The 10,499-nt window shown below is 48.5% G+C and overlaps 1 long non-coding RNA gene across 1 annotated transcript; it reads left to right on the plus strand.

Annotated features, from left to right (window-relative positions):
• Positions 1–287: 287 nt before the first annotated feature.
• On the plus strand, positions 288–10,035 carry LOC308500782. The gene is made up of 3 exons (XR_013993780.1): positions 288–643; positions 5,599–5,777; positions 7,337–10,035. It is a non-coding gene; the product is annotated as an uncharacterized lncRNA (long non-coding RNA).
• The last annotated feature ends 464 nt before the right edge of the window (positions 10,036–10,499 follow it).

Consider the following 10,499-nt stretch of genomic DNA (forward strand, 5'->3'; position numbering starts at 1 on the left):
GCTTTTGGCCTTCCAGCCCCTCGAGAAATGTTTAAGCCACATTGATCAGTGGGAGGTGGCTGGCAGTTGGCAAGGCTGTTGGGCAAGAGACTTTGAGAAGTGGGGTCTGGGTCCTTGTCACAGAGCGTGGCTCTGAACTAGGGAGACGCCCCTTGTTCTCCTGGTCAACAATGTTGAGCTCTCTGAACTCTGAGGGAGGCTGCGCCAGAATGCCAATATGGATGTGCCCATCCCACAGGGAGAGGCCATGGTGTCTCTCAATAGCAGCTCCCAACCACTGAGGGGGTGGGGCAGAGCAGGGGAGGAGAGAGGAACAGGGCAGATACCATTCCTCTTTCCCTCCCTCTTTCCTTTCCTCCCTCCCTCCCTGCCTGCAACAAATATGGATTTGCCCCTGCTCTGTCGCAAACCAGAGGATGGCATGTGGCATCCATAGCGAGTGACCTGTATAGGGTCCTGCATACCTGCAGCTCAGTCTTGTGGAGAAGAAAAGCAAAACAGGAGAAAGAAGTGCCCTGAGGACATCACCATGGCCAAGCCAAGTGGGGAAGAGCCTTTTTCTTGGGCATCTCCACCCCACTGTTGTACCTGACAGAATTTTGACAAATAACAGCTCTCTGGCTTCCTGTAAGACAACATGTAGGTAAGTAGTCCAAGGGCTGTCTGTGAAGCCGAGTGGCTTCAGGCTCAGAGGGGTCACTCTTCAATGGGCTCTTTTCTGGACCCTCTTGCCCAGGGAGGCAGAACCAGGGTCCCCTTCAGAGGGCTTTAAAGAATTCATTGGCTCCTGGAAATTATCCCAGATTCATTGCCCTCCCAGAGGAGCTGGCTCGGGTTGCAGGCCTGGCATTGCCACTGTCTAAGTAGGGCAGAGCTGATGGTGCCACTCTGAGCCCAGGGTCAAGGGGAGGAGGCAGGTCTGCAAAGGGACCCAGAATCCTAACTAATGTTCATAGAGTTCCTGTGCTTGTATTAAATCACTCAATCTCCCCCAAATCCCCTGAGGTAGAGACTATTATCATTGTCCCCATTTTTTAGATTTTTTTTTTATTGGGGAAGGGGAACAGGACTTTATTGGGGAACAGTGTGTACTTCCAGGACTTTTTTTTTTCCAAGTCAAGTTGTTGTCCTTTCAGTCTTAGTTGTGGAGGGCGCAGCTCAGCTCCAGGTCCAGTTGCTGTTGCTAGTTGCAGGGGGCGCAGCCCACCATCCTTTGTGGGAGTCGAACCGGCAACTTTGTGGTTGAGAGGATGGGCTCCAACCAACTGAGGCTTCCGGGAGGCAGCTCAGCTCAAGGTGCCGTGTTCAATCTTAATTGCAGAGGGCGCTGCCCACCATCACTTGCGGGACTCGAGGAATTGAACTGGCAACCTTGTGGTTGAGAGCCCACTGGCCCATGTGGGAATTGAACCGGCAGCCTTTGGAGTTAGGAGCATGGAGCTCTAACTGCCTGAGCCACCGGGCCGGCCCCAGTCCCCATTTTAAAGAGGAGAAGATTGAGGCACAGAGGCTTTGAGCTCCTGTGGTTTGGCTCCACCCCTCTCCCAGGACTGGATTAGAGGCTCTAAGCAGAAGGCATCCTCAGACTTTCTCCCTCCAACTTTCAAGTTAAGCTGCCCTGGACGCCACCTTCCCACTGCCCACCCCTCTGTGCTGATTTGTAAATCTTTTACCAGTGAGGAGGGGAGAAAGGAAAGCAAGCTGGGTTCTCATTACCAGAAGATTTTCCCTGCCATGGCCATGGCCATCAATCAAAGCTAGTAACAGCTGAGCACGTCACTGTGTGCGCTGCAACTTACAGGCTATGTGCTTTGAATAAGTTACCTGCTGTCTCTGAACCTGACTTTCCTCTTTTATAAAAAGGTGCTTAAAATGCTTACTTCACCAAGTGGTTCAGAATCTCTGCAACCCACAGAGAACCCACATTCTCTCAGGGAGAATGGCTCTTTCTGCTTCCGTGGGACTCGGCCAGCTCCTTCCTTATAGCTTTCACTGCTCTGCCTCCAGGCCTCTCCCACTAAACTGCGGGCTTTCCCAGGACAAGGGCACGTGGTTCCCAACACCAGTGCTTTAGAGCCTGGGGAACTGTTGTTTGACTGTTGATAAATAAGGTAGGTCATGTGACCCATGGTAATTTTACTGATGGGGAAACTGAGACTCAGAGAAGTTGTGTCTTGCTGAGCTATAGGGCGAGTGAGGGACAGATAAGAGGAGACCTAAGCCTTAGCCTTCCCGACTCCATGCCCCTTCTGTGGTATCCTGATGCCCACCACTGATGGACATGGGCTGGGTGGTTGAAAAGTGGCATGAAATGTGGTCTCTACAGCTCAAAGACTGCCAAGCTTCCCAACACTGATTGGGGCTGTGCTCTCTCTCTGGATGACTTCATCTAGTCCCCAGACTTTAAAAACCATCTATATGGTCTCTGTGTGACCCCCAGTTTCTATCTGCAGCTCTAGCCTTTCCCTGAGATATGTTCAGGAACACTCACCTATTTGACAGTTCCAGATGGGTATTGAATGGGCAGGTGGAATTTAACAATGACAAAGCACATCTATTGATTCCTCATCCCATGCTCCCCATATCTGCTGTCCCCCAGCCTGCCTCGTCTTCCCCCCTGGATAGGCACCATTAAAGGATATTGCCACCTACAGGTTACTTTCTAGGCCTGGAATCAGCTCAGGGCTTGATGGTGTCATTAAACCATGAAAAATCTGATTTTTTTTTTTTTTTTGCACAACTTCTACCTGAATTCCTCCTGGTCTGGACACTAGGAACTCAGGTAAGGACAAAAAGAAGTCCCAACTTCTCACGGAGCTCAAATTTCAGGAGGGGGAGACCATCAATAAAAAAGAGACAAATGCACATGAACTCATTACCTGGTGTCCAATGCCATGAAGGAAGTAAGCAGGGTGCTGTGATGGTGAATTGCTTTAAGTATCTAACATTCCCTTTGGAGAGGGTGGTCAGGGAAGGCCCCTGTGCAGAAGTAGGATTAGGCTGGATGTGAAGGATGTAAAGGAGCCCTGGGGTGAGTGTGCCGACCAGTGGGTACAGCAGGTGCAAAGGCCCTGAGGCAGGAGTAAGCTTGGAGTATGTGAGAAACTGGAAGAAGGAGGCCAGTGGGGTTGGGGTCTGGTGAGCAAGGAGAGGAGAGATGCCAGGGATGGAGAAGCAGGTTAGCACCAGGCCAGGCAGGCTGTGTGTGTACAGACACTGACAAGGAAGAATTCTGAGATGTCCTAAGTTAAATTACAGCAGACCAAAGGGTAGGAGAATGAGACAAGAAAGGTCAATAACTTAACAGACTCCCACGCAAACCAGCAATACGTTGCCCGCGTTCCCGAATGTATGTGCAAACTTTGGATCAACTTCCAGCCTGCTATCTAGATAGAACAGCTGACTCCCACTCACCATTGCATCTTGCTTCTGCAGGAACTGTCCAGACTGTTGCTCAAAACCAACTCGGAAACAGCAAACACTTCTTCCTTAGGAACTGCGCGCCTTTCCCACAAAGAGCCTTGCTTCACTTTCCCCATGCCCTTTATCTATATTCATTGTAAATTCTTTAAAAACAACTTACTTCTTTCTTCCCCAAAACATAATATATAGAAGGGCCCCGTCAGTCCCAGGACCGCGGACATGTCTGCCTTCTTCATCTAGCCCTGTTGCTGGTGGTTTAGATTGCATGCCTCAGGACCTGGTCCTTTCTGGTTAGCATTATGGCTCAGTAAACCCTTTCAGAAAAGCTTTTGGTCTCGAAGGTTTTGATTTAACAATGTGGACTTCTACTTTCGGGAGTTAGTTTGACCTCCTTGTCTGGGGATTGTCTCGCAGCTGGCTATCTTCTGAACACATTCTAGTTCATATGCTGAAACTTCACTAAATCAAGCCTCGTGAATTTGTAACAGTGCAGACACAGGTGAATCTCACAGTAGGGGAGAAACCGATTTGCAACAGACACCAACGGTGTTGACGAGATGGCAGAGGAGATGGTGATGGATGAAGCTGGAGGGGCCTGTGAGGCCGTTCGCAATTTGGTCCCAGAGCCTCTGCTTCTGGAAATATGGCTGGTTTGAGATCCCAAATAGCCTCCTTTGCTACAAAACTCTTACAAACTGCAGAGGAGATGTAACAAATCACTTTCTAAACAGGAAACTGAGTTCTCTGATTCATTTATTTATTTGCAATCATAATAATGTAGATGTAACACCATTTACCACTTTAACAATACAGTTCAGTGGCATTAAATACTTTTACATTGTTGTAGATCATCACCACCATCCATCTCCAGAACTCTTTCATCTTCCCAAGCAGAAACTCAGTCCCCGGTAAAACACTAACCCTCCCTCTTCGAGTCCCTGGTAGCCACCCTTCCACTTTCTGTTCCTGTGAATTTGACTCCTCCAAGAACTTCACATTCATAGAATCATACAGTATTTGTCGTTTTGTGACTGGCTTCTTGCAGCTAGCATGAGATCCTCAAGCTTCATTCACGTTGTAGCATGTGTTGGAACGTCCTTCCTTTCTAGGGCTAAATGATATTCCATTGCATGGATCTACCATATTTGCTTATCCATTCATTTATTGATGGTCCCTTGGGTTGCTTTCACCTTCTAGTTCTTATGATAAGACTGCTATGAATAAGGATGTACACCTACCTGTTCAAGATGCCGCTTTCAGTTCTTATTTGGGTTTATGCACAAAAGTAGAATTGCTGGATCATGTTTATTCTATTTCTAATTCTTTGAGGGACTGCCATACCATTTTCCATAAAACCATGAGATATCTCCAGGGGTCAACAGAGAGGGGGTGAGGTCTGCTCTCCAGCTGTTGGCTGAACTCTGTAATCCAGGTATTGGGAGTGAGATGGTTAAAGGATTAAGAGTGCAGGGGGGACCTCTGGGGCCTCTGTGGCCTCTGGGAAGGGTGGAATTTAACATATCTGCCAGCAAAGATAGGTGAGGAAGGTTATCGGTCCATCTGAACTCAACGAGGAAGGGAAAAAAGCTGCTCTGAAAATCTGTGCCTGCAGGCTTGCCCCATATGAGTTTGAGGGTTTGAATTTATACCACCTTTGTGATCTAGAAAGAATCAAATGAAGTCATGTCTGCCTTTGCTTTCCCTCCAAACATGGTCTACAGCAAGGCTTGGGTGAGGGTAGTTTGTTTAGGGGGTGGCCACAGGGAGCTGAGGGAAGGTGTAAAGTGGGTGATGATAAGCTTTTACTGTGGGTACATGGGACCAAATATTGCTGGGACCCCAGGGAGGCTGTGGGTTGCAGGTCAGATTGTCCCCTCCCCCAGGTGTATGGAGACTGGGTGTCTGTCCCCAGCAGTTCAGACTTATTGGGGGTGGGGTAGGGGCTAACTGTTACCTGGCTCCCTCAGAGGGCATTTGTCCCCACAGCCAGGGAACGTCCTCATGGAGGGTTCAGGAAGCCACGGGAGCCTGCCAGGGATGTGTCCTTGTGACTTTCAGGGCTGGCCGAGGGGATACAGGTGGGTCCCTGACAATGTTTCATGCATTAAGTTTAATAGTCGGGGCGGTGCTGGGGAGTCAAACAGAAGACCCACACCTTCAACAATGGCTTTACAGGGTTCCCATCCCGCGGTGCCCAGGTGAGGATGAACTGAAGTCCACCATTTCTAAAGCACATTCTGCTCCTGGCAATATTTTCAGACTCTTCTGCCACAGGACACTCCTTCGCCTTCACATGCCCATGCCTTCGTACATGCTGTGCCCTCTACCTGGGACTCTCTCTTCTTTCCCTGCTGGTAGGTTTCCCTCAGATGTCACCTCCCTGTGGAGCCCTCACTGCTGTCCTTCTCTAACCCTAGCTGAGCACTCCTCCCTCTGTATCCCTTGAACATGTCAGCCTGATGTCCAGGGAGACATTTGTTTACATATGTGTTTCCTCCTTTAGTTTTCACTGCACAGCTTGTACTCAGCCCAGGAAATGCTTGTAAAACGAACAGATAACAGAGCCATGGAATGGACGGCCTGCCCGCACCTCCCTCTCATCCCTTCTTCAAGGGAGAGCCTTGCAGCGGAAACGTTGGTCCTTGTGGCCTTGAAAATACGAACATTTAATTCTTTAAAACAGCCTGTGAATTTTAGACCGGGTCTCCCTTTAAAGTACAGCTATCGGTGTTTTTGCTTTTGTTGACTGAGGTGAGATTCACCTCCCTTCGGTGTGGTTTTAAATTCACCTCTCAGTTCAGGGCACGGGGGTTGGGGGTGGAGGACCAGCGAGTGGGAACTTGCTATGCTGTTGGAGCATTTAGGGGTTTCCTTCCTCCCGCTCTCCTCACTCACTCCAAGGGCTTTCTCCTGGGGGAAGACAGCAGAGCTCAGCAAATGCTGCAGGACAAATCTGGGGTTGCCAGAACTCCTTAGGCAACCCCAAGGGACAAGCTAGTCTTTCAACCACGCTGAGAGCCTGGTAGTTAAGAACACCCTGCGGGACTTGGCCCCCATGTGTCCTCACAAGCCACCCTGACAGTCTCAGATCACATTTCCATCCCCAGAACTTGAGAAGCATGTTGTTCCTGAATGGCAGATTCGGTCACAAGTCACAAGTCTGGAGTGAGGAGTAAACTGAGAAAGTGACTTTGAGTGGGTGTTTTATTGCAGGATCCACCTCCCAGGAAGGGTTGGGGGTGGGGGGCTACCAATCCCACAGAGGCAGCCCCAGCTTAACTTTATTTTTCATAGCTCAAATTTGACATCAGAAATCATATCCATCAACAAGGATTGAAGCAAAGAAGCATTGACCAATCAGGTAGACTCAGGGTCATTTTATTACACATCTGGCTTGATGGTGGTTTTTGTTTGTTTGTTTTGTTTTGTTTTTTAGAATAAGGATCAGTAATCCTGTTTTTATATGGCCTGGGAGCCAAGAATGATTTTTACATTTTTACATGATTGGGGAAAAAGTACATGAAGAAGAACATTCTGTGACATGTGAAAAGTATAGACATTCAGATTTCCATGGCCTTAGATAAAGTTTTATTGGAACAGAGCCAGGCCCATTCATTTACATATGGTATGCGGCTGCTTTCCCGCCAAAGGCAGAGCTGGTAGTCTGTAGTCGAGACAGAGGCTGGATGACCGCAGAGCTGAAAACTGCTAGTGTTTGGTGCTTCACAGAAAGTACCCCGATCCTCGGGTTAGAACGTTGGTAAGAAAGCAGTGAATGATGCTTCTGTGGTGCCTGGCATGATGCCGGGCACCACTGAGCATTCCATGCATATCTGGTGAATGAATGAATGAATGGAGTGAACAAACAAGGTCACTTGGTCTCACACGGAGATTCAAATGCTTCTGTTTCCAGGTCCGAGGCCTGAGAGAGGACTTGGGAGTCGTGGCCCCCTGCAAACCCACACACTTCTGGACAGCAAGGGTTGTGCCAACGTGATGAGTCTCAGGGCTACAGGACACAGCCCCATGGACAGCCACCAAGCTAGCTCTTCTCAGGAACACACCTGTCCCAGACGTCAATGGCACTCCCTATTCTCAGAGCTGGGCATGTCAGATGACCTAATGTCTCAGTCTGCTGGGGTTGCCCTAACAAAGTACCACAGACTGGGTGGCTTAAACCACAAAAATTTATTTTCTTACATGGTTGTGGAGGCTGGGAATCTGAGCTCAAGGTGCTGGCAAGTTTAGCTTTTCCTTAGTTTGTAGTTGGTTGCCTTCTCTCTGTGTCCTCACATGGACTCCCCTCTGTGTGGTCATCCCTGGTGTCTCTCTTTTGAGGACGCCAGTCCTGTTGGATTAGAGCCCACCCAAATGACTTTTTTTAACCTTGATGACATCTTTTTTTTTTTAAAGATTTTATTGGGGAAGGGGAACAGGACTTTAATGACTTCCTTTAACCTTGATGACATCTTTCTTTTTTTTTTTAAAGATTTTATTGGGGAAGGGGAACAGGACTTTATTGGGGAACAGTGTGTACTTCCAGGACTTTTTTCCAAGTCGAGTTGTTGTCCCTTCAATCTTAGTTGTGGAGGGCGCAGCTCAGCTCCAGGTCAAGTTGCTGTTGCTAGTTGCAGGGAGCACAGCCCACCATCCCCTGTGGGAGTCGAACCGCAATCTTGAGGTTGAGAGGATGCGCTCCAACCAACTGAGCCATTCGGGAGGCAGCTCAGCTCAAGGTGCCGTGTTCAATCTTAGTTGCAGGCTGCGCTGCCCACCATCCCTTGTTCAATCTTAGTTGAAGGTGGCGCTGCCCACCATCCCTTGCGGGACTTGAGGAATTGAACTGGCAACCTTGTGGTTGAGAGCCCACTGGCCCATGTGGGAATTGAACTGGCAGCCTTCGGAGTTAGGAGCACGGAGCTCCAACTGCCTGAGCCACTGGGCCGGTGGCTTGATGACATGTTTTGAAGCCCTATCTCCAAACTATGTCACATTCTGAGGGCCCAGGAATTAGAACTTCAGCGTAAGAATTTTGGAGCAACACAATTCAGTTTACAACACTTCATTTTCTTGATTTTCCTGAAATCAGAGTGCATCTGCTCTGTGGCCCTATAGTATGGCAGGGAAGGGAAATCTGTTATCAGGCATTACTGCAGCTCCCTCCTCCTGCCTTGCCACCTGCATAGGTCCTGACTTGGGAACAGGACTCTTGGAACTACTGTCCACACTGGTTGTTGCTGCTCTGCCCTCTGTACTAGCTGCCCTCTTCTAGATGACGCTGGGAACCCCACCCCACCCCAGCGTAGCATCTGGACCCCATATCCTGCACTGGCTGTTCCACCTGGGGCCCCCAAGGACGCAGGCCAGCCCTGCCTGTCCTTCTCTCAGACAATTCAACGGGTTTTGGAGACTAAAAACCTCTCAACTTTGTCCCAGAGCCAGAATTCCTAGGTGTCCAGCCTCAAAGCCTAGTGGGTATGTGTTAAGGTGGGGAAAGGCAGGCAGTGAAAAATACCTGTGTTCTTTTTTCCTGGAGGAGGGAAACAAAATGCTCATTATTCTATAGCTCAGTAGGTGATGCCGACACATTGAAGCTCTCCACCCAGTAATGGCCTCCACCAGCTTAGACCCTGCCAACCTCTCTGACACCAGCTTGTCTTCAAAGGGAAAATAGATGATGGCTGCTGGCTTCGAACTCCCCTGGGGATGTGTGGGTGGCCTGTCCCTTCTCCCTTCCTTCCTGCCCCCCACAGTGTAGGGGATCCTGCCCCCAGGCCAAGGGGCCTCCCCGTCCTCTCCAGCTCCATCTATGGTGCCCTCTTCTACATTAAAAAAATAAATAAATAAACCTTTTAATTTTAGAATCCTTTAGATTTACAGAAAAGTTTCAAAAATAGTGCAGAAAGTTCCTGTACAGAACTCCTCCACCCTGTTAATGTCTTATGTTTTGTGACAACTAAAGAGCCCAATATTAATACATTGTTATTCACCAAAGTCCACACTTTGTTCAAACGTCCTTAGTTTTTATTTAATGCCCTTTCTCTCTTCCAGGAGCCCACCCAGGACACCACATTACATTTAGTTGTCATGGCTCCTTAGGCGCCAATTGGCTGTGACAGGTCCTCAGACTTTTCCTGTTTTTGATGACCTTGACAGTTTCGAGTAGTGATCAGGTATTTTGTCAGAGCCATTGGGGTTTGTCTGATGTTTTTCTCATCTCATGATGGGACTGGGCTTATGTGCTTTTGGGGAGTAAGATCACAGAGGGACAGTGCCATCAAACCAAGGGTGACTTCCGTTGTTCTGACATTAGCCACTGGGAGATCTTCCAGCTGGCTTTGTGACCCTTTGAGATAGTCCTGCTGTTTTGTTTTTGGAGCACTTCCTCATTTTCTGGCTTTACAAGATGCTTCAAGCTCCTCTCATATAGTCCTTCCTGCATCCTAGAATTAGCCACTTCTCTGAGGAACCCTGGTTCCCGGTATTGAGGGCAAAGAGAGTAGAAACCCAGGACTGGGTGCAATGTGTGCTCACTGTTACTTGGGAATCATTGCTTCTAGCCCTGTCAAGGGACAAAACTGGAAATGTATGTGTCCATACAAATAGCCCGTGTATATGCACTTGTCTATGATTTCTGTTTTTATCCATCTATGTTTATATTAAGCTAACCACTGATACTCATACTGATCACTGAACACTGATGAGCTCATACTGATGTCTCCAACTCTACAACAGTAGCATAATGTTCATTGTTGCCTCCCCTCTTTGACAGTGGGAAACCCAGCTCCCTCAGCGATCATTCGCTTACTTGTTTATTTAATCCCAGGACACACATGCAGTAGTTCCAAACTGTTAGCCCGTACACCATGAGAAACGACCTTACCAACTAGAGTATAGAGCCGATGTACAGTTCCTTTTGTAAAAGGTCTTGCAGCCCCCACTCATTTCCACAGTTACCTAGGCAACTTTAGACGGCACCTTTCCTCCCCACCTCCTTCAGTGAGGTTGTCGTATGTTTGTAATGCATTTAGATTCTTTTCACAGTCTGCATTCTATCCTCCAACCTCTAATTGATT

Source organism: Rhinolophus hipposideros (genome assembly GCF_964194185.1).
Source record: "Rhinolophus hipposideros genome assembly, chromosome: 8".
In the NCBI taxonomy this organism is placed as follows: domain Eukaryota; kingdom Metazoa; phylum Chordata; class Mammalia; order Chiroptera; family Rhinolophidae; genus Rhinolophus; species Rhinolophus hipposideros.